A 25,221-nucleotide genomic window follows, 5' to 3' on the forward strand; every position below is an offset into this window, starting at 1 on the left:
TCTAAACATGAAAAGGACTGAGTTATCCTTGTCGTTAAACTCGTTAAAATAATGGTGACAAACTTGTCCATCTAGACAAGACCAAGTTTCACTGTCGGTAGACTTGTTAAAACCTCAAATAACAACGGGTTTGCCTGAAGGGCGAATTATAAAACAAGCATATGTTATCGTCCTCAAGCTTGAAAAAAATAAAGAGGTACTGGTCAGCAATGACTGGGGAAAAAGGGGAAAAAAACTTGAAGAATTTATGGTAGAAAGTCACTCTTGAACATGACACTTTCACTTCATCTCCATGATTGAGTTGGGTTAGGTTATTCCATTCACCGGTCATCATATCATTGGTCTTTCATACCATCCATCTTTTGGGGTTAACACTACCAATTCATCTCAGTGTCATCGACATATTCAAGAGAAGTCATTCAGTTGAGAAGTCATCATCCAGTTAATGTCTCATACACTGCAATACCTCCAACCTTCATTTTTCATGACCGCCATTCCTGAACCTTGTGTCGTCAGTTCATTTTCATCTCCAGAAATAATTTTCTTCATTTCGTGTCATAGATGTGGGATACATCAAGGTGATCCTATGACAAGTCGCTTCTTGTCGACATCAGCTCATTATCCAAGAAGTTGACTTAGAAACAACCATTTCAGTGCTTTGAAGCTTGCATACATCAATGGAAAGTTTCTCACTTCCGACGATAGGTTGACATCAATGGCCTTCGACCGAAAGATATGTGGTGTTCAACATTGGATCATGTATTCACATCACATGAATTGTGCTGTAGTACCTTGAGGATCATTATCATTATCGGTGATTCCTCTCGCGTCTGTTAACAACTCACATCATTGGCTAGTAATCAAGCGATGTCTTTCCATGTTCGACCTCAGAACATCTCTTCACATGGATTGACTTATACATCGAAAGAAAATTGAATGAGTTTGAAGACCCCGAATCTAGTTTCATCCTTCCGGGCTGCGATATATTCAGGGATATAAAAACATCAAATGTACAAAGGCTCTATACAGATGGTCATCCTAATCATGGATGATGACTCTATATCTGTAGAATCACTAGTCTGTATCTACAGACGACTATCTGATCTATGTACATGAAATGAAATTTATAAAGCTGAGCATAGGAATGCCTCCCTCAACTAGTTCATGAAAAATCATATATTATCATGTATTGCATTGTAAATTAATGCAAGTCATCTTCTAGTTCGAAACTTTGAATCCTCATGATAAAGCATTTCACCCGACATGAATTTTTTATGACCTCATGCTTTAAGGGGCAACTGTTATAGACATATTTGGGCACATCAACCCCAAAATTATATGTCGATGTATTAGGGCTCATCAACCCCTAAAAAATTTGTTTCATACCCTAAAGGAACTTAGTCATCTGAGTGCATCATTCCCCAAAAGCTCCACTTCATAAATCATCCAAAAAGAGCCTAAATTGGACCATACTGACTGCTCCACTGATAAACTGTGATGAATTAGACTGGTACACTGTCAAGGTGCGATACATACTGTTTAGGCCTTCTATAGGGTGCGATGGGCGAGGATGGACCAATTTCCGGTACAGTTTGTTAGTTGGTTGCTCATGGAATCTTCTAGAAACTTCTCCTGTGCCACTTGCCTCTTTGAATTCGCCTAAGGATGACCAAAGGAATTAGGAAACCATCTCCAATTCCCCTCTCTTGTGGAACCAATTGTAACAAGTGGAATGAAACTAATCAAACCCCATGGATGACTCACACCCTTGCAAATATCTATAAATGGATCTCCAATCCAAGAGATCAGGAGAATGGAATGTTGTGAATTGCAAGTAAGCGCTGATAGTTTGTAATTGAGGAGAGAGTATTGTATTCTTATTGGTGTGATTTTGCCATTTCATGAGGTGAAGAAGAATTGAAGCTGGGAGGATGGTGTTGGATCAGACAACTGGGTTGTAATTCTCCTTTCTATTAATAAATCTCTTCAAGTTTTCTCCCATATGATTGTGCAATTGTGAATGCTATCATTTTGTTCATTATATATCCAATTTTGTAATGTTTATGTTGTGATAGATCACGATGCTTTGATGGTTATTTGTTGCTGTACTTGTGCAGGTACTCTCCAAGCAAGTTAAGTACGGGGAGGAGTTGCAGGATCTGCCAAAGGAGAGAGAGATCAAGCAAGGGATTAAGCGGAAGTTCCAAGTTGGTTCCACTATCTTTCTCTTATCTGTTACACATAGGAAAAATCATTGAATTGCTTTAAACTATTGTTTCTAGGGTAGCTGCCAAACCTAGAGGGTTAGTCGTTTGGCAAGACACTAATTTTCCCAGAAACAAGGTGGTAATCTAGTTTTTTGGCCATATATCTGGCATGCATGACAGCTTCTGACAGCAATAATACAATCTTTAAATATAGTTGGCTAGAAGTAACCAGCACGAAGAATCCTTTGTGTGGTTGCATATCCAGATAGGTGTCCACCATAAGCACCTGAATGGTAATCAGTCAATGCTTTCTTGGCCTCCTCATGCATGAAGCACCTCCATAAACCCATATCGATACCACGATGTTAAAGTGTGTCGCCAATGATCAGATAATCTTTGGCTTGGTAATGAATACGTCATTGTTGTGAGCGAGAGGTACCTTGCCGGAAAGTTTGGTTTGGAGATAAATCAATATATCTCCATACCATGCGTCAGATGACGAAATTAGAAACAGAGACTCATCCAAAATTGATGGTTCAGATGTTGAATCGATGGAGGTCGAGGGAAGGTCACATAGTAACTCAGCGAAAACTAGAGATTTCTTTGATTTAGATTTGATGAATTCTAAATCAAATTCCTATAAAAGAACTATCCCTTTTGAATATTTGCCTCCCAACAATTGACGTGACAAAATGTATGTCATAGGGTTGCAATCTAAAATGACAGTTGTTTTCCGTAACAGGATATAATGGCGAAATATTTGAACAGCTTGCACAGCTGCCAAAGCTAGTTTTTCGACATAAGAGTACTTACTTTCTATATCGTTGAGATTATGGCTCAAGTAATAAATTTGATGTTCAATCCTGTTTTCTTCCTAGACTAAAACCATGCTAATGGTTGTATCTGCAGCGGCGAGATATAGGTAATAGTCATTTTGGTAATTTGGAGAATACAGTAATGAAGCTCTAATCAGGGTATCTTTAAGAGTGTCAAAGGAAGCTTGTGAAACCTGACCCAAATGAAAGGGTATTTCCTTTTTCAAAAGACGTGTAAAACCTTTATCCATTTCAGCGTAATTAGGAATGAACCTCCTCAAAAAGTTGGCTTTCCCTTGGAGTCTCTGTAACTATAAAATATTTGAAGGTGGAGGAAAACCCAGAATTGTCTGAACCTTTAAAGGATCCAGTCGAATCCCTTCTCGAGACACTACAAATCCAAGAAAGCAACCATAACTAACACAAAACACACATTTGTGTGGATTGAGTAGAATCTTGTATTGTCGGCACCATAAAAATATTGCTCTCAAATGTTGCGGGTGATCAGTCCACTTTTGTGAATGAGCAGGTAAATCGTCAAGGTAAGGTTGAACAATGTGCTTGATGTCATGGAAGGCATAATTCATTGCCCTCTGAAATGTGGCCCCAGCATTCTTCAAACCGAATGGGAGTTTCCTATAGGAAAATGTGCCCCATGGACAAATAAAAGTTGTTTTCGATTGGTCCTATGGGCGTATATTGATTTGATTGTAGCCAGAAAATCCATCCATAAATGAGAATATTTCGCATCTGGCACATTCATCAATAATCTGGCTGATAAAAGGAGTAGGATAATTTTCTTTTTGACATGCCTGATTTACATCCATATAATCGACGCACGCTCGTATTGTTCCTTGTTTCTTCATGACAGGAACAATGTTGGGAACCCAGTCAGTAAGAGGAATAGGGTAGATAAAACTAGCCCGCAAAATTTTTTCAACTTCTGTTTCAATTGCAACAGCTTTCTTCGATGAATAGGTCAAAGCCGCTGTCAAACTGGCTTGACATCCGGATACATTTTGATTTCGTGTTCAACAATACTAGAGTCAATGCCTAGCATCTCCTCATAAGACCATGCAAAAATATCTCTAAATTCACGAAAGAGAGTATGGTAATTATCGAGTTCTAATGGAGAACAAGATTTGCCGACATGAATGTTCTCTACAATATTAGGCTTGGTCGAAATATTAATAGAAATTGTTTCTTCAATATTTGACAAGTTTTGCTCAGATTCGATTGTGTCTATGAAAACTGAATTCGATAGGAAATCAATGACTGATGGGTGGTTTAGTTCATTTGAATAATCTTTAATGTCATCTAGAAGATGGGAACGATGATGATAATCTTCCCATGGTTCCTCTCCTATCATCATTGATTGGATGATTCCTTCATCCATAGAATGTATATGTGAAAAAGGATCCGAAGAGGTACCATATTCTAACGACCTATCTACCCATACAATTGTTGAGTGTGGATTTGGGTTTGCTGCACAAGCCTGAAAAATTGATTGCTATGATGATTCAATGGGGCTTAATGGCATCACCTCAATATTACTATCAACTTCAACTTTGTTGGTAATCCTCCTTAAATCAGATGAGGTGGAGGAAATCATGTTGCAAGTCTCTACTCTTTCCACTTCCGCCAAATCCAATAGTGACGGTAGGGTAAAAGTACCCATTAGGGAAGGATCTTTAAAGAGACCTACTCCAACACTTTGAAGTGACAACGGGGTTTTGTGTACCAATGGAATGCTTCCCATAGCCTGTGAACTATTGACAAAGAAGGCTAGCTGATCAATGACTGTGGTTCCACCCTTAAAAGGGAATGTAATAGTATGAAAGTACGTGGAAACCATAGTAGCCATAGCATATACCCAAGGCCTTCCCAGTAAAATGTTGTAATCGAGGGGTCCGTCAACAGTAACTGTTTTGTCCCCTAGTTCGATTTGCAGGTTACTCAAAATCCCACATGGAGTATATGTTCTTCCATCAAAATCTTTCAATGTGGTTGGTGATCGTGACAACGACGGTGAACCAAGTGTTTTCCAGCAGCTCATGGACATAATGCAAGTAGATTGCCCCTCATCAATAATAGTTTGGTGAACATTCTTATTGAGAGCTTTTACTTGAATTAGGAAAGCTAACTGCGCTGGTAACTGTGGTGTATATCCCGCATTGTTAAAAACCACAATATTTGAATCCGTAGGATCTATTCCACCTATTGCTGATAGTAAAGCCTGCTTCCGGGAGGGATAGTTTTGCAACACCTCTAGTGTCGACATAGCAGAAGGTGATTGAGCAAGATCTTCCACTATGTTATAATTTTGAGTTGTTTGAGCCCAAGGGTTGAATGTCGATTTGTGCACAACTCCCTTTGGTGGTTTTATTGTCAATTCAGGTACAATGGGTGGAACAATTTCAGATGAAGTCGAAGTCGAAGTTGAAGAATTAGGTTGATCAGTGGCCTGATTATTCGATGATGACGACGAATTTCCATAATATTTGTTTCTCGTTGACACCAAAACTTCATTTTGTGGCTTTGTGATGGACAACATGAGTACTTGGGATGTGGAAGCATGGTTTGTTGCAACCAAATGTGTCTTCGGGGTTGGAAATAGATTAGTCAACACTACCGATGTGTTTGAAGTCTTTAAAAGTTTAGAGACCTCAAAGTGGTGTGGATAATCTCTTGTAAAATGCTTGTCATTATAGATTAGACATGGATAACGAGGTTTCCTTGCCAAAGTAGAGGAATCAGATGATTTCTCTGGAGGGGAATTTTCTTGTTTCTTTTTGTTTTTTCCATTTTTCTTGCTCCCTGGTTGCTTTGGATTTTTTCCTTTGTCAGATGACACGACATTAATCTCGGAGGCAAGAGTATTTTCTGATGCATTGGTAGTTTGATTGGAAATAGCAAGAGTTTGACCAGATGGTCTTCCTACTATTTGCGTGCTTGAAGAATCGATCACACCATCGTTGGCATGAGAGTCCTTACTCAATTGTGGAGGAGGGGGAACAGTGATGCTAGTCGAGGTGCATTGGTTATTTTATCATAAAGCATGCCGAATTGTGTGTAAATCAAATCCAAGTATTGGGCACGAAAAATAACTTGCTCTTCTGTGACAAATCCACCTTTTGCCACATCCTTGGTGATTGATGGCAACAAGGATTTTATGAATCACTCAACTAAAAGCTAATCGGGAACATATGTCTTAACCATTCGATGACAACACTGCCACTCATGAATATGATCTGATATATGGGTAGCAGTAGTCTGTTTAAAGTTGGTTAGGAGTTCCGTTCCAGTCTTGTATCTGATGGGTAACTGGAAGTGGGTCAAAAATGTAGTGGCTAACGTGGTGAAATTATCAAAAGAAGCTCTTGGTAATTCAATGTACCATTTAGCAACTGGACCAGTAAGTGTTCTTTGGAAAAGACGAAGTCTAACCGAATCATCATTTAAGGAGATTGATGAACACCACAAATTAAAGGTCATGACATGATTTGATGGGTCTTCTTCAGGATTTCTGTTAAACTTCAGAATGTCAGATGGTAACTTATGTAGAATTATCGGCCACCAAGGTGCATATAAGATTGGATCATTAGTGAGCCGATTTAAATCTGGTAATTCTAAAGTTGCTACAAACAGCAACTGTCAATTCAAGTCAGGTTGAGGATACCCAGGATATGATGGAATTACCTAAGCAATAGGTCTTCGCATACTGACATAGGGCATCTGCATTTGGTAACCTTGGTATGGTTTTTGTTGAACAAAACCAGCATAAGGTGGTTGTTGATAACCAGGTTGAATGTGTGGTTGTCCATAACCTGCAAAGCCTTGTTGACCAGGACCTTGGTAAGTTTGAGATTGACCAAAACCAGGTTGAGCCTGTGGAACAAGTCCAAACTGGGATTGGAATTGCTGGAATTAGGGTTGTTGAAATTGAGGCTGCCACGGTTGTTGAATCAACTGTTGTTGTTGTTGGTACAACTGTTGTTGATTTAACGGTTGTTGTTGTCTAGCAATGAAAGGTTGGCCAGGTTGTGAATAAACTATACCAGTGTAAGCCTGGGTCAGTCCAGATAAGGGTATACTAACTTGAGGTTGTTGCTGAATCCCAGAAACAATTGGTTGTTGTACAACAACTTGAGGAACTTAAACTTCTTGACCTGAAACTTGTGGTTGCAAGGTAGAAGGATCAGTTTGTACCGATTGAGATACAATAGTTTGAACTTGTGACTGTGGTATAGTAGTAACAATAGGTGTAGTAGGAATAGCTAACACATCTTGCATTGGTTGTGTTGGATACACAAGCCTCGGTTGAACCAGTATTGTTGGTTGCCATTGACAAACTCTAATTCCAGATTGACCTAAATATTGTGGGATATTACCATATGGTAGTCCTCCGGAATAAGGAGGATACGGTGAATAAGCATATTATGGTGGAAATCCAATATTTAATGGATACATAGGTCTTTGTTGACCAAATTTCCCAGCTTGATACTGATATGCAGGATCAAATTGTTGAGTTCCCATTAGATAAGAACCAGGTAAAATTCTGGTTGAGGACATGGGTGATGACCATGGTGTAGAAGCAACACCTGAGTGGGTTCCAGACAATGATTGGTAACCAACTGGGATGGATGATTCACCATACATGTGCAACTCAAGTGCGGTAGAAAACCTAGAAGAGGTTGCAATAGAAGATTTTGTTCCAGCTGCATTAGATGATATAGTTTGAGATGTCGAAGTTTGTTCAGCCATAGTTAATTGACCCAAAAGTTGCCCTAAAGAATCGATGGGTACTTGAAAAGAAGCAGGATCAAATGGAGCGAAAAAATCAGGAGTATGAGGGTAAAGATAAAGCCTAGTTCCAAAGTGAAACGGGGTTCCATGTGTGGAATCTTCTTCCAATTCCTCCTCTATAGCAATTAAATCTGGTGGAAGAACTTCACCGTCTGGTCCACAAAAGATTTCTGGTGTTGATAAAGTTGAAGTTTCATTAGTTACTAATGTTTGAGGGGTAATTGGTTGATTGTCTTCCGGTAAAGTAACAACTTCTGAATGTTCAAATTCAAAGTCCAGATGTTCGGGTAAATGAACAACAGTTTCAGAAAGAGGTTCCTAAACAACTTCAGGTTCAGATGTAACTTTTGTTTGAACTGGGATAGATTCTAGATTAACTTCTGGTTGAACTGATTCAAGTTCAGAAGTACTTTCTTGTTGAGCAACTTCAAGTTGAAGATCAACTTGTTGTTGAACAACCTTAGTCACTGTTTCACTAGGATCAATGCTAATGTCCTTAGGTAATTGTGAGACTTATTCTTCGGAAACAGATGGGCCATAAATAGTTGGAGTAACTGGAGTCTTAGTACTTACCGAAATAGATGATTCAGGTAATTCAAATGAAGAAATAGGAGTTCTTGATGTACTAGACTCAGTTAAGCGAGACCGCTTTTCTCGAATTGGTGTCGCTTCGAGAGGCAAGGGTGGTTTGCTTGCTGTTCTTTGTGAACAATGGGATAGGGGTTGATGTTCCTCCACGATTGCTGATTAATTTTATTATCAAAAAGGAAATAAACAAAAAGGGGTATACTAGGCAAAAGGTTTACCAAGCAACTATGAACTGTAGAATACCTCCTGGCAAACCAAGAAGTACGGGCAGGCAATCTCCCCGAATGTTGTGTTCAGTGTATCACAGTTTACAAGGCGGCCGACTCGGTTACTTAAGGATGGATAGCAACCTAGAGTTGTCCTCCCATATATACCCGAAGGTACGTGGAGGCCCAGTCTGTATAAGCATTGTCTAATGCAAAACCACACAATGAGAGCATTCCCATATACTTTACGTACTGTAACACTGCCCTATATACTCGAAGGTACGTGGACGAGCTACGATATACTCACGTATATGGAATGAGGTGTCACACTCGGGATGTATTGTAGACAAGTTAGTGACAATTGCTTTGTTTTATGATGCAAGAACACGTCTCTAGCCTAGAACCACTAAATGTTCTCGTCAATGACAATGCTCCATTAGGTAAATTGATGTTTATTTTAAGTTGATCTTGCTTAGGAATTTTCCTTTTAGGTTCACCACGTGATTTATTTTGAAATTCCTAGGAATGCAACTATCATGATAAGCATTCTTTTCATTCAATTTAACGATGAAAATCCTAGCTACTTAGGGATAGAGCAATCAGATTGCTTTTGATCAAAGAGAAAAGAGCACAATCTAAATGAAATTTCCCTACACTATTCCTATTAGCACACACAAAATTTTTCAGTGAAACATGCATGTACTTCTTTTCGATTCCCTTAATGTGAATATGAACAAAAAGGAAATATGCACATACATTCAATCAATCTTTCATATGAACAAAGATTTTTACGACAGTTCAATTTCGAAGAAAAAGAAGACTTTACAACACTTTTTTTCAAATGAAGATTAATTAATTATACCCTAACCTTGACTATTGATCGATAATGACAAAGAACACATGAAGAAACATTAATCAGTGCTATCAAAGTTGGGCTAGATCAGGAGATAAACATTCATTTTCTAAGACATAACATTCATTGATTAATCAACAAACAATCAAACAGAGAAAATTTGGCAAAAAACTCTTTCCAAAGGTGGGAAACTGATCCTAGGAGGATTAGTGTAGCGCAGAGTGGGAGACAGTGTGCTTTAGAGCACTGTCCCTAAGCCATGGATGCTCTGCAGTGCACTGTGTCCCTCACAAGCCTACGCTAGTGACAGTAGGCCATTTCAAGAGGCAATTTGACACAGTTTTGACCAATTTTTCGATTTAAACAGCTGAATTACAATCGATGAATACAAACAAAGTCTACAAAGATGTCTTAGGAGGTGGATAAGCTACTAGGAAATAGGATTATTCCCTAGTGGAGTCGCCAATTTGTTTGGAGAATTTAGCATCTACGGATAAATACTAATTCACTAGACAAGTAGTTGTGCATAGAACAACAGTTTAAAGTGTTTTAGACTTTTCCTATAAGCAATAGATAAGAAGAGAGGATAGAAGGCCTACCTGTAGTTCCGCTTTCCTCTCGTCTCCCTTGTATCGATTTCGTCACTCCTTCCCATACTTAATCCACTTGAGAAGTACCCTGTAAACACAACAGAAGACAAAAACCGATCAAAGCATACGATCCATTGAATATAAATGAAAGGAATCAAAAGAAATTCATACATATAAGCATTATGAAAGAATACAACATATGGAAAAAGGTTCAAACAATTTATTAGATAGAAGAAGGAATTACAACCATCAGTGTCTGATTCAAAGTCATTCCTCCAGCTTGGATCCCATCCACATCACATCAAAAGCAAGACAAACTTGTGGCATCACATCATTTGCTCCAAAGTCAAGTCTCATAGCAGCATTATCTCCTTACAATTCAACATAATCCAGCCCCTGATCACTTAGATGAGTGGTCAATTTATAGGAATATGAAGGAGGTTTTGTCATTAATGGTGACATTGAATGGCCTTCCATACTTAGAATTAGTTCCATGGAGGAAGGGATGAGAGGATAGGATGCTTCTTAGATCATTCCTCATCCATTTTCGAGCTCATAGGAGTTGATAAGATAGGGAAACTTCTAGATGGATCTAAAAGATAAGAATATTCCCCAAACCCTATGTGAATTTCGCTCATTCTCGCACATCGCAGGTGAAAGGAAGCTTAAGTTCTCTACAGAGCACCTTGGTAGTGGACTCAACTGCTCTGCAGCACACCTTCATAAGGGCTTACCTACGTTGGTCCTTCTAGAGGCAATTTCTGGATGTCTTCAAGTCATGAAACTATCTAGGAAGGAGGCATTCAAAGGGTTAACTTGTTTAGGGCATGAAACAACTGAATTTAGGGTTTGATGAGCCCTAAAACACTGATCTGAATGTTGGGATTTGATGAGCTCTAAAACACTGATCTGAATGTTGGGATTTGATGTGCCCAAATGAATCTGTAACACCACTTGAAAGGGGCTACGACCAGTCGAGCTATGGAGAGATTTGTTATAGTTGTGTTACACATGCAGAAGGATCTCATCCCAGGTTCGTGGATGATTGGAGTTGTACATGTGGAGTATGTGCACCATATCCTACTAAGGATGTCATGTCAACTTGTTGACGCCTCAATAACTCCCTTTGATTTTTGGAAAAAATAAAGGGCCCCCCATATAAATTTTGAAAATAGTGATTTTTTTTCATTTGATTTTGTTTTCTTGATTTAGGGTTACAGTTTGTTGATCGTCCTTCTCTAGTTTTGCATCAATTATTTTGGGCTTTTATTCATAGAATGTTGAGTTGATGATTAAATGCGGCCATAACATGATCATTAGTGAGTTCTCACTCATGCATCTAGTCCAATGATTATGATTGCAATGATGGAGTTCTTATGCCATTGAGCCAGATTTATGAAGGAATGAAATGAAATACAAATATGAACAAAAACACAGAGATCCAATGAAAACATAACTTCAATTCATTAATAACAAAGCACTGAAAATTGTTTACATGCGGAATGGAAATAAACTAGCTCAAGCGATGATAGCGTATCTATGAGAAGAGATGTGGTTGTTACTTGCCTTCTGAATTGTGTTACGATGAGGCTTGAAGGCCTATTTATTGTTGAAAAACAATGGAAAACCCTAAACATCCAAAAAAACCTAACCCTAGCAGATGAAATGCCAAAAGTCTTTGGGCCTTGTTGGGGTAAATTGGTACATCAACTTCCCAGGTGCTTAACATTGGAATACGATCTTTGTTTGACGTGTACACTACCTCATTATAAAGATATATTCGAGGATTATAAATTTCAACTGCAAACCCATAACACATGGGGAATTTTTTCCCATTTTCCAAAAAAACGTCGTTTAGGGACTCAAAAAAAATCTGGAAGTTTAGGACCCGAAAAAATACCAAAAATAACAAACTGTGCTACAATTAAGGAAACTGAAAGAAATAATGGTGGGGTTCCAAGTGGAATAGGTGGGTGACCACCAATATACATCTGGATAATTCCTCCCCCCTTACGAAGCAATGGTCCTGATTGCGTTGAGTGCCTTCATGAGATGGGGAAACTTCTGTTGAACTTGGTCCCTAGTGAGCCACTTGTCTTGATGTAGGAGTTGGCGAGCTTTGAAAACTCGATAAAGTTGGATCTTCTGTTGGCGAGTTTTCTTGATCTACATGTCCATGATTTGATCAATTATGGCCTACTTCATGTAGTTTGGGTTTAGCTCTATTGGTGTGAGTTGTTCTACAATGTATGATATGTCAAGTAATGGTGGAAAGTATGGTTGAAGGTGGTCCACATTGAACACTGGGTGTAGGCCAAGGAATGGGGGAAAGATGAGCTCAAAAGAATTGTCTCGCATATCCTTGGTGATGGTGTAAGGCCCATGTCAGAGTGGTTTTAGCTTCTGATGCACTCTGGTAAGGCATTCTTTCTAAAAATGTAACCAAAATTTGTCACCCACCTGAAACTTGTGTGGCAACCGATGTTGATAATCTCACTCCTTGTACTTGGCATTGGAGTTCTCTAAGATGTCGTGAACCTGTTGGTGGATGTGCTCTATGCATTAAATAAAGTTTTTTTTTATTGGTATCAGACTGTACATGTGTGTATTACGTCTATGTAGTCACATTAGCCATGATGACTTCAATCAAATGAAATGGTCTAAATCCCAAACTCACTTGAAAGGGGTTGTGACGAGTTGAGCTATGGGGAGCTCTGTTATAGCTATGTTGCACATAAGGAAGGCTCTCATCTCAAGTTCATGGATTCTTGGAGTTGTACATGCGGAGTTTGTGCATTATCATCCTGTTTATGACCTTTTTCTGGCCATCAGTATGGGTATGGAATGGAGCCGACTTGGTGAGCTTGGTGTCCAATAATGTCTAGTCGTTTGACCAAAATGTTCTCAGAAATATGTTATCCCGGTCTGATATAATGGTCCGCGGGATCCTGAAAAATACCCACACTCATTCAAAGAAGAGTTTGATAGTGTCCTCTACTGTGACACTCATCTTGTAGGCTGCCAATATAACCATCTTAGAAAATCTCTCCACTTACATAAATACACAATCATTATCATGCTTGGTAGAAGGGAGGCTAGACACATAGTACATAGAGATGGATTCCCAAGGCTAGTTAGGAGTAAGAAAAGGAATGTACAATCCTTGCTTCTTGATGGTTGGCTTGGAGATGGCACAAGCAGTGTAGGATTTGATATATTTTATAGCATCATGTTCAAAATTTGACCAATAAAAGTACTTATGTAGTATAACCACAGTTTTATCCACACCAAAGTGTCCTGTGACCTGACTGTAGTGTGCCTCCAAAATTAGCTTGACACACTCACTTGAAGGATAGAAAAGGCGGCTTAGGTAGCATAATAATGCATCCTAGATGTGGAAATCAAGAATTCGCTTCACATCCACTAGTGTCTAGTATGTGGTGGTGAACTCTGGATCATTTTTATACAGTTGTGGATATTTAGAGGTCTCGTGGCCATAAGATTTGAGCACAATAGTCAGTGTTGCAAATGGGGACTGATTGAGGATCTCTGCAACATGATTGGTGCTGTCCTTTTTGTATCTAATGTTCAAGTGTAATTGTTGCAGATATGTAGACCACATCTGATGACGACCGTTCTAAATCTTCCCTTGTGTTTGTATAAACTGAAGAGGTTGGTGATTGGTGTGGATGACTGTCTTCTTCCCTAGAATGTAATGTTTCCATTTCCGGCAAGCCTGCATGATATAATACATTTCTTTATCATAGGTGGGGTACTTTCAAATTGTATTGAAAAGTGTCTCACTATGATAGGCCATTGGATGCCTGTGCTAGGTGAGGACTGCACCAATAACATAGTCAAAGGTGTTTGTATCAATTTGAAATGGTTGACGCAAGTTTGGAAATGTGAGTACAGATGCAGAGCAGAGGTGGTGCTTCAACTCAAAAATTGATTTCTATTGGGATTCAGACTAGGAAAACTTTGATTTCACTTTGCCCTTGGTATTTTAACTCAAAGGCAAAGTGATATAGGAGAATCCCAACACGAACCTATGATAAAAAAATTGCGAGGCCCAAAAAGCTACGAAGCTTTGTTAGAGTTGTTGGGGCTAGGAAATCCCGAATGACTTGTATATTAGCCAAATCCACTTGCATGCCTTGCTCATCTATCATGTAATTCAAATATTGGACCTGGCTCATGTCAAAGGTGCATTTCTATAAGTTTGCACAGATTTGTGCTACCGCGGGCTTTGAAGGGCATGTCGAATGTGCTACAAATGCTCTTCCTAACTCTTACTAAAGGTGAAGGGCTGCAAGATGTCATCCATCAGCCTCATAAAAGTAGTAGGGGCATTTTTCAACCCAAAGGGCATGACCAACCATTCAAAAGGGCCATCCTTGGATTTGAAGGCAGTCTTCCATACATCTGTCAGCTCTATTGGAACGTGGTGATAGCCAAACTTTAGATCAATCTTGTTAAAAAAATTGGGCCCCTTGAGCTAGTCTAGAAGGTCATCAATATGTGGGATTGGATACCTGTTCCAGACAGGGATTTTTTCCTAGTGCCTGATGATCAATGCAGAGACTCTAGGTCCCATCCTTCTTCTCTACAAGTACAATCGAGCTCCCATGAGGAGAGGAACTTCGTAGGATGTGACCTTTTTGTAGCAAATTATGGATCTACTACTTGATCTCTGTATTTTCCAGAATGGAGCGATGGTATATTGGCCCATTGGGTAGGGGTGCTCTAGGAGTCAGATCAATCAAATTATTGACCTGACAGTGCAAGGGTACCCCTATAGGTGAGGAGAAGATGTCCCTATATTCTTCCATGACCTTTTCCACCTGATTCTACTGCATTGAGGAAGCCTTCATGGGGGCTATGGATGTCACCATGATATTCTCCTTGCTTTGAGATCGAATCAGAAAGAAAATAAATTTCTTGGTCTCGGAGATGATCTTACTACATTTCTCAGCAAAAATTAAAGAGATGGTGTTAGGCGGGGCTACCTCTGGTATCCTGTATAACTTATTGCCCAAAGTAATAATAACAGTGTTAGTCCTAGACTCATACATAGCACGATGCTTCTATAAGTATGGTTGGCCTAATAATATATCACAAACTTCAAGAGGAGCAACATCACACAATACCTCATTTGTGAAGGGCTTAATGTTGTAGGGAAGGCGACATTGTTGGTTGATGTGTAGATTTTGTCCTTGGTGAAGCCATTGAATGGTGTACGACTTTAGGTGTGGTGTGGTCGGTAGGCCCAAACTCTTCATAGCATCTGCTGAAATGAGGCTCTTTTGGCTCTCGTTGTCAACAATGAACTGTAGTGGAGAACCCTTCACCCACATCTGTGATTAAAAAAGATGCTCCCCCTCCTCTAAATCTTTGGGCTAAAATTTCCTACATCTTGGTGGTGGCAATGGTGGCATTGGGCTTCACATCAATAATATGCTTTCCTTTTTTATTCCCCTTGTTGGGTTCTGACTCAGAGTCAGAACATGCATCTGACTTTCAAGCCTTAAGTTCGGCCACAAGTGACTCCTTGGCTTAACACTCACTTGTGTTGTGAGTGGGGCTTTTATGGAATTCACACCACTTTCATGTGTCCTTCTTTGGCTTTGTGGTGTTGTTCTTTGCTTTCGGCTTCGGTACATTGTCCTAGGTCACCTCGCCTTGGATTTATCCTTTGTTATGCAGTTTGGTGTTGCTCTTTCCCTTCTTTTGGTTCGTAGATCCAAAGTCGCACTTTTTTTGTTTAAATTTTTGTTCAATCTTGGTAGCATATTGATATGTTGGACCAAGCGAGGAGATGTCTAGGAACTCAATTTCTTCCTAAATGTATCTATGTAGACGACCTCTGTACTTGAGCACCAGATGTCACTCGTCCTTGATACCTAACTTTGTTCTTAGAGTATGAAAAATATTTGTGAGCTCATGCACATCTTGGTCCCTTTGTTGTCATAGTGTGGTCCACTGTATGTACTTGTCCTCGTAGCTTCCCACGAGGTAATGTTGTTCCTTGATAGAGTCTCAAAAAGGTTCCCAAGAGTGGGTGGATGTAAATAGAGAGGGTTCCTCGACCCTTTTCTCACATCAAGTTTCCCAATAGTCTTTTACATGGGGAGCAACCTTAAGCAGTGTAAAAATAATCTTCTCCTTAGTGGACAAACTATGGATAAAAAAGTATCCTTCCAACAGGTTCAACCACTTATCTAAAATATCTTCATCTATTTGACCTTAGAATATGAGGATATCAAATTTTACTTGCACCTTGAAGGGGGCGGTGCCTTCGAAGTGACTGTTGGATGAAGATACGTCGTCGGTGGGCATTCGATGAAGGATCTGGGAAAAGTTGTACATCATTGCATTCCTTTGTCACTCAAGGGTTTCTTTGAGCAATATTTTGAAAGGATCTCTTGCTCCATCATCTTTATTTTCTTCCACCATTGGAGGTTGTCAGGGTCGGCGAGGCTAACCTTGAAAAGGTTCAACTAGTTCGAGCCCTAACTACTTAAAACTTGACCTCATTGGGGACATGCACAAAAAAATTAGAGAAAGAGAAGACCACTTTAGTACCATTCATCCATGTTTATGAAGGAACAAAATGAAATACAGATATGAACATAAATGCAGAGATAGAAAGAAAACAAAACTTCAATTCATTAATAACAAAGTAGTGAAAACTGTTTACATGCAAAATGGAAATAAACTAGCTCAGTTGATGATAACTTATCTCTGAGAAGAGATGTTGAAGCTGCATGCCTTATGAACTATGTTACAATGAGGATCAAAGGCTTATTTATTCTTTAGAAACAATGTAAAACCATAAACATTCAAAAAACCTAACCCTAAGAGATGAAGCTCCAAAGGTTTGTGGGCCCCATTGGGGTAAATTGGTACATCAACTTCCCAGGATTGTAACGTTGGCATACGATCTTTGTTTGACATGTATGATACCTAGTTATAAAGACCTATCCATGGACTACAAGTTTCAACTACAAACCCCTTCTCTAGTTTATGACTTTGCCCATTTTCCAAAAAATGTTGTTTAGGGCCTCGGAATGACTTTAGGAGTTTAGGACTCGAAAAACTGCCAAAAATAATGAATTTTGATACAATTACGGAAACTAAAAGAAACGATGGTGGGGGTCTAACTGGGATAAGTGGGTGGCCATCAATATCCACCTGGATTAGTCCTCATCCCTTAGGAATAAATGGTCCCCATCGCATTGAGTGCCTCCATGATATGGAGAAACTTCTGCAAAACTTGGTGCCTGGTGAGCCACTTACCTTGGTGTAGGAGTTGGCCAACTTTGACAACCTGATACAGTTGGATCTTCTGCTGGTGAGTGTTCTTGATCTATGTGTCCATGATCCAATCAATTGTGGCATGTTCCATTTAGTCTAGGTTTAACTCTGTTGGAGTGATCAGTTCTACAATGTCCGATGTATCCATTAATGGTGGAAATTATGGCCAAAGGCGGTCCACATTGAAAACTAGGTGCATGCCAAGGAATGGGGGAATGCTGAGCTCAAACACATTGTCTCCCACAACATTGGTGATGGTGTAAGGCCCATATTAGAGTGGTATGAGCTTCCATTGGGCTACGATAAGGCATTCATTAGAGGAATTTTGAGGTCTAAAATGGGCCTCCTAAGAAAAATGTAGAACCAAAATAAAATTTATAAGAACCAATAAGATTCAAGATGATGATGTCAACTATGGGGGATGATTCACTATTTTTGGAGTAAAAATGTAAAACGATTAAAAAGTAATAAAATAATAAAACTATTTTTTCAACTCGTATTTTCAACTTATCTCCTTAATGTTTGACTCAAATTTCAAGTGGGATTACTCATCGGATGCAAAATTTAATTCCTCATCCAAAGAGTACCTATGTTGCATACTTTCGATGGACCCTACTACACAAAAAATGAGAAATACATGAAAAAACATGATTGCAATAACGTTTTTAATGTATTTCTCATTTTTCGTGTAGCAGGGTCCATCAAAAGTATGCAACATGGGTACTTTTTGGATTAGGAATCAAATTTTTTATCCAACAAGTCTTCCCACTCGAAATTTGAGTAAACCCATAGGGAGATAAGTTGAAAATGTGAGTTGATAAAGTAGTTTTTTCTTTTTTCCCTTTAAACTTTGATGATGTAATCTAATCTTGTTTTATTATTTCCACTATTATTTTACAATTTCCTTAGAGGCCCATTTTAGACCTCAAAATTCCTCTAATGCTTTCCACAAATGCAACCAAACTTTGTCGCCCACCTAAAACTTGTGTGGCACCTAATGTTGATCATGTCGTTCCTTGTACTTGGAATTGGACTTCTCCAAGATGTTGTGAACCTGCTGGTGGATGTGTTGGATGCATTCAATAAACTTAGTTTCTTTATCAACTTCAGACTGTACATGTGTGGATTCTATCTGTGTAGTTTCATGAGGCATGACGACATCAATCAGACATAATGGTTTAAATCCCAAACCCACTTGAAAGGGACTATAACCAATCGAGCTATGGATAGCTCTGTTATAATCATGCTACACATAGGGAATGCTCTCATCCTAGGTTCATGGATGCTTGGAGTTTTACATGCAAAGTATATACACTATCATCCTATTGACGACTTCTATCTGCCCATCAATCTAGGGATGAAATGCAGTTGACTTGGTGAGATTTGCTTCGAATAGTGTCCAAAGGATTGACCAAAATGTGCTCAAAAACCTGCTACCCCTATCTACTATAATGATCTACGGGATCCCAAAATGTACCCACACTAGTTCAAAGAAGAGTTTGGTAGTGTCCTCTATTATGACACTCTTATTGCAGGCCACCAATATATCCATCTTAGAAAATCTGTCCACAATAAAAAAATACACAATCATTACCTTGCTTGGTAGAAGGGAGGTCAGAAATATAGTCCATGGAGATGGATTCCCAGGGTTGGCTAGGAGTAGGCAGAGGAGTCTACATGCCTTACTTCTTACTGGTTGGCTTGGTGATGACACAGGCAGCGTAGGATGTGATATATTTTCCAACATCCTGTCATTGTTTTGACCAACAAAAGTACATATGTAGTAGAAACACAATTTTCTCCACAGCAAAGTGTCTTGCGACCTGACGATAGTGTGCCAGCAAAATAAACTTGGCATGCTCACCTGAAGGAACACAAAGGTGGCCTAGGTTGCATAATAATGCGTCCTGGAGGTGGAAATCGAGAACATGCTTATGATCCACTAGCATCTAGCATGTGAGGGAAAATTCTAGATCATTTTTGTACAGTTGTGGCCATCTAGAGGTCTCATGGCCACAAGAGTTGAGAACAATAGTCAGTGGTGCAACTAGGGGCCGACTGAGGCAATTTTCAACATGATTGGTGCTTCCCTTTTTGTATTTAATGTTCAAGTGGAATTGTTTCATATATGTAGACCACTTATGATGGCCATATTTCTACAACTTCTCTTGTGTCTATGTAAACTGAAGAGGTCAGTGATCCGTGTGCATGACCCTCTCCTTCCCCATAATCTAATGTTACCATTTCCAGCAAGCTTGCACGATATAATACATTTCTTTATCATAGGTGGGGTACTTACGAATTGTATCGAAAAGTGTCTCACTATGATAGGTCACTAGATTCCCATGTTGGGTGAGGACTGCACCAATAGCATAATTAGAGGCATCTATCTCAATTTCAAATAGTTGCTACAAGTCTGGAAATGTGCGTATAGGTGTAGAGTAGAAGTGTTGCTTCATCTCAATGAATGCCTTCTATTGGGAATCAGACTAGGAAAAGTTTTCTTTCGCTCCACCCTTGGTAATCTGACTCAAAGGCTAAGTGATATGGGAGAATCCCATTATGAACCTCCGATAAAAAGTTCGAGGCCCAAAAAGCTGCGAAACTCTGTTGGAGTGGTCAAGGATGTGCAATCTCGAATGACTTAGATCTTATCTGTATCCACATGCACACCTTGCTCATCTATGATTTAACCCAGATATTAGACTTATATCATGCAAATGGTGCATTTCTCCAAGTTGGCACACAATTTATGTTACCGCATGGTTTGAAGGACCAACCAAATGTGTTTCAAGTGCTCTTCCTAACTCTTGTTGAACGTGAAGGGCCACAAGATGTCATCCATAAACCTCATAAAACTAGCAAGGGAATTTTTCAACCCGAAGGGAATGACCAACCATTCAAAAAGGCCTTCATTGGATCTAAAGGTGGTCTTCCATACATTTTGGGATTTATTGGAACATGGTGATAACTAGAATTCAAATCAATCTTGCTTAAATACTTGGGCCCCTTGCGCTAGTCTAGAAGGTCATCAATCCATGAGATTAGATACCTGTTCCTAATAGTGATTTTGTTTAGTGCTCGATAATCAATGCAGAGACTCTAGGTCCCATGCTTCTTTTGTACAAGTAAAATCGAGCTCCCACAGGGTGAGGAACTTGGTTGGATGTACCCCTTTTGCAACAAATCTTGGATCTACCACTTGATCTCATTATTTTCCAGAATGGACTGGTAGTATATCAGACCATTGGGCAGGGGTGCTCCGCGAGTCATATCGATTAAATGATTGACCTGATACTATAAGGGTACCCCTATGGATGAGGAGAAGATATCCTTGTATTCTTCCACGACCTTATCCACTTGCTTCTACTGTGTGGGGGAACCCTTCCCAGGGTCCATGGATGTGGTCACATTCTCCCCCTTGCTTTGAGATTGAATCAGAAAGAAAACAAAATTCCCAGACTGGAAGATGATCTTACTGCATTTCTTAGCAGAGATGAAAGAGATGGTGGTAGGTGGGGCTACCTCTAGTATCCTGTATAACTTATTGCCTAACGTAATAATAATAGTGTGAGGCCTAGACTCATACATACCATGAAACTTCCACAAGTATTGTTGGCCTAATAATACATGACAAACCTAAAGAGTAGAAACATCATATAGTGCCTCATCCATGAAGGTCTTGATGTTGTAGGGAAGGCGACACTACTAAATGACGCAGAGATCTCATCATTGGTAAAGCCATTACAATGGTGTATGGATGTCGGTGTGGTGTGGTTGATATGCCCCAACACTTCACGTCCTCTACTGAAATGAGTTTCTTTTGGCTCCCACTATCGATAATGAACTATAATGAAGAACCCTTCACCCATATTGGTCAATGGAAGAGATGCTCCCCCTCCTTTGGAGCTTTGAGCTCAAACTTCTACATGTTGATGGTGGAAATGGTGGTACTAGGCCCCACATCAATAATCTTTTTCCCTTTTCCATTGCCTTATCAGGTCCTGATTCAGAGTCAGAACATGTATCTGACTCTGAAGCCTTCAGTTTGGCCACCAGTGACAGCTTGGCTCGACACTCACTTGTGTTGTGAGTGGAGATTTTATGGAACTCCCACCACTTTTTTGTCTCCTTCCTTATATTTGTGGTGTTTTTCTTTTCTTGTGGCTTCAACGAGTTGTCCTGGGTCACCCCACCTTGGCTTTTTCCTTTGTTCTGAGGTTTGGGGACGTTATTTCCTTGTTACTGATTCATAGATCCAAATTCACACTTATTTTGTTTAATTTTTGTTTAATCTTGAAAGCATATCAATATGATGCACCAAGCGAGGATATGTCTAGGAAATCCATCTATTCCTTAATGTATTTGTGCAAACAACCATGGTACTTAAGCACCAGATGTTGGTCAAAGTCTTTGATACCCAACTTTGTGCGTAGAGTATGAAAAATATTTGTGAGCTCATGCACATCTTGGTCCCTTTGTTTTCGTAGTGTGGTCCACTCTATGTAATTTTCCTCATAGATCCCCACGGGGTAATATTGTTCCTTGAAAACGTCTCAAAAAGAGTTCCAATTGGGGACAACTATAAATAGAGAGGGTTCCTTGGCCCTTTTCTCACAACAATTTTCCCTCTATTCCTTGACATGGGGAGCATTCTGAAGCAGTGTAAAATTAATATTCTCCCTATTGGAGAAACTATGGACCAAAAAGTAGCCTTCTAAAATATTCAACCATTTATCTACAACATTTTCATCTATTTGACCTTCAAATATAGGGATATCGAAGTTTACTCGTACCTTGAAAGGGGTGACGCCTCCGAAGTGACTGTTGGATAAATATGCATCACTGGTGGGAATTTACGGAAGGATCTAGGCAAAGTTGTCCATCATTGTGTTCCTTTGTCGCTTGAGAGCTTCTTTGAGCAATATTTTGAAAGGATTGTCTGCTCCCTCGTCTTTATTTTCTTCCACCATGGGAGGTTGTTAAGGTCGGCAAGGCCAGTGTTGCAAAGGTTCAACCAGTTCAAGCCCTAACTCCTTATACCCCGACCTCATTTGGGACATGCACAAAAAAAATAGAGAAAGATCATACCACTTTGATATCACTAATCCATATTTATGAAGGAATGAAATGAAATACAAATATGAATAGAAACAGAAAGATACAATGAAAAAAAAACTTCAATTCATTAATAATAAAGTACTAAAAATTGTTTACAGGTAGAATGGAAATAGTGTTGGGAAAAATACTGAGAGAGTGGGGTGGGGGGGTGAATCAATATTTTTAAATCACTTTAAATTTTCAATTACATATTCATAATTATGTACACTATTTTTCTTAATGCAACCCGCATGTGTACGCAACTTCAATGAATGTAAACAACTTATATCCAATTTTCTTAATGTGTCATATCTTTCATCAGTGACTTAACTTAACCATTGCATTATTACGTAATTGATCATCCAGTATGAAATAAATAATAGATAAATCATAGCACATAAGCAACACACTTAGAACAACAAGATTTTAGGTGGAAACCTAACATGGGAGAAAGCCACCATTGTCATCGTTTCTACCCTCTTCTTTTATTATAAAGAAAACTTCATTACATTTTTCATTGGCGCAAATTATTACCAGCACATATGTAACCACCTGAAGGAGGATACAACTTCCACTCATTCTCCAACACCCATTGGAAGGGAGCTACAACCCCCTAATCTTGTTTATCGACTCCTACAGGAAGGGAGCACCTACTCCCTGAACAAGTTTACCAGCTATCACTGGAAGGAAGCTATGAATCCCTCACTGAAGGCTGCAACAATCAACACCCTTCATGGACCACATTTCATAATATTTTATACCGAATCCACCTGTCAACCAATCATAAAAAAATTTGCAGGCTACCTTTCATCATATTTTCAAATTGGACCCACACCAACAATAAGCTCAATACCATTTAGCCACACTGAAACAAAATACTGAATCAAATCATCCAATCATTGAGCAAGCCAATATACCATACTGAATCATAGAATACTGAGTCAATACTGAATCACCATAACCAAATCATACCAATGCACAACCACTCATTAATATACCACATAAACAAAGTGTTTTCACTATAAACCCTAATCATATTTACTTTAGAATGTATACACCACTGTTTTGAAGCATACCTGCATATATATGTGCATCTTCTGTATAACACCTATGTACAAATCTCATATTACTGAACACTAAATCATTGTATCACTATAGCATTGAATCAACCACTAAATCAAGTACTCCACCGTCCACAGATCATTGAACCATACCTAGTCACACTTATGTAACATAAAAAATGGCCAATATTTCAATCCACAACTAAGTCAACCCAATCAACACTGCCAGATAGACATCAGTATGATCAAGAAATCGTTGAAAGACAAAAAAAAATATAACATAACTCATCAACTGTCATGATCAAGAAACATTGTAAACCTTGACTAGATCTAACTCAGAATGTATATGCAATTGTTATTCAACAAACCAACATATATATGTGTTTGCTCTGCACAACATCTACGTACATATCTCAAATCACTAGATACTGAGACATTGTCAAACTGGATCACTAAATCACTAAGATACAAAGTCACAACAGAAACTAATAAAAGATATATCAATACTGACTCACTGAATACCCAATCATAATGCAACATCATCATTGATCAATACACCAAGCCACAACCTAATCAATCCAATAAACACTGCCAGATATAGACCATGCTTATCATTGACAAACAAAACCAAATAGAACAAACATCATCATTTATCATCATAAAGAAACAATTGCAAACCCTAGTAGATATACGTGACTTCCATAAGACATATTTGTGTATATATGCTACTCCCATACATAACACCCACGTACAAATCTCAACATATTGAAAAAAAATTCTCAGAATATATATGCAACTCAACATAAACAGATCCGCGTATGTACACAATTATCCAGAAGAAAAATTGTGTACAAATTTGAAATTACTGAAGCATAGCTTCATTGCAAACACAACTCACATTTCACGATCTCCACTGGCATACATTCATAACATAGCATCATTATAACCATAAATCGATCATTGTTAGCTATAAGTATAAACATATCAAGCAAGTGTATTTATTAGTCTTCACAACACTTTCAAATCTATCAGATCTGAGCCATCTCCTTTCTTCATGGTGCACACCTATTCCACATCAAATCATTCATAAACAATTCATTACTTGCTCCCATAACATTATGATCTCTATCTCCTTATATATTTTTTGCCTTAGCCAATACCTCAGGTAGATCCTTTGGTATTATCATTAGTATTTGTTGATGGGATCAAATGTACGTTGCCAGTCTAATTACTATCAGCCAATACCATGGTAATGACCCCTAGTATCCATATTTCCATGGTTTGGATTCTATATGTGACTTTTACTCACAAGACATGTTTATGTACGTGACCCTTCTTCACAGGAACCGCGTATACTTTTTCAAACTTCACTTTTGTCATTCAATTGTAATTGAACTGTCATTTCTCTATCCATATCCTCTGTAGCATATGTATTAATATGTATTAGTTCCATAGTCATCAATGTTGACATCAAGTACATCTTTATCAAGTAGGTTTCCATCAAGGACAACACATTAGCCATAATGCCAACAAATAAACTAGCTCAGGCGATGGTAGCTTATCTCTTAGAAGATATGTGGCAGCTACATTCCTAAAATATGTTGTAATGATGCCAAAAGGACTTTTTATGATTCAGAAACAATGGAAAACCATAAACATCCAAAAAAATTAACCCTAG

This window comes from Pinus tabuliformis, chromosome 8, assembly GCF_031772625.1.
Source record: "Pinus tabuliformis cultivar Carrire ecotype Pingquan chromosome 8, CPIR1, whole genome shotgun sequence".
Lineage (NCBI taxonomy): Eukaryota > Viridiplantae > Streptophyta > Pinopsida > Pinales > Pinaceae > Pinus > Pinus tabuliformis.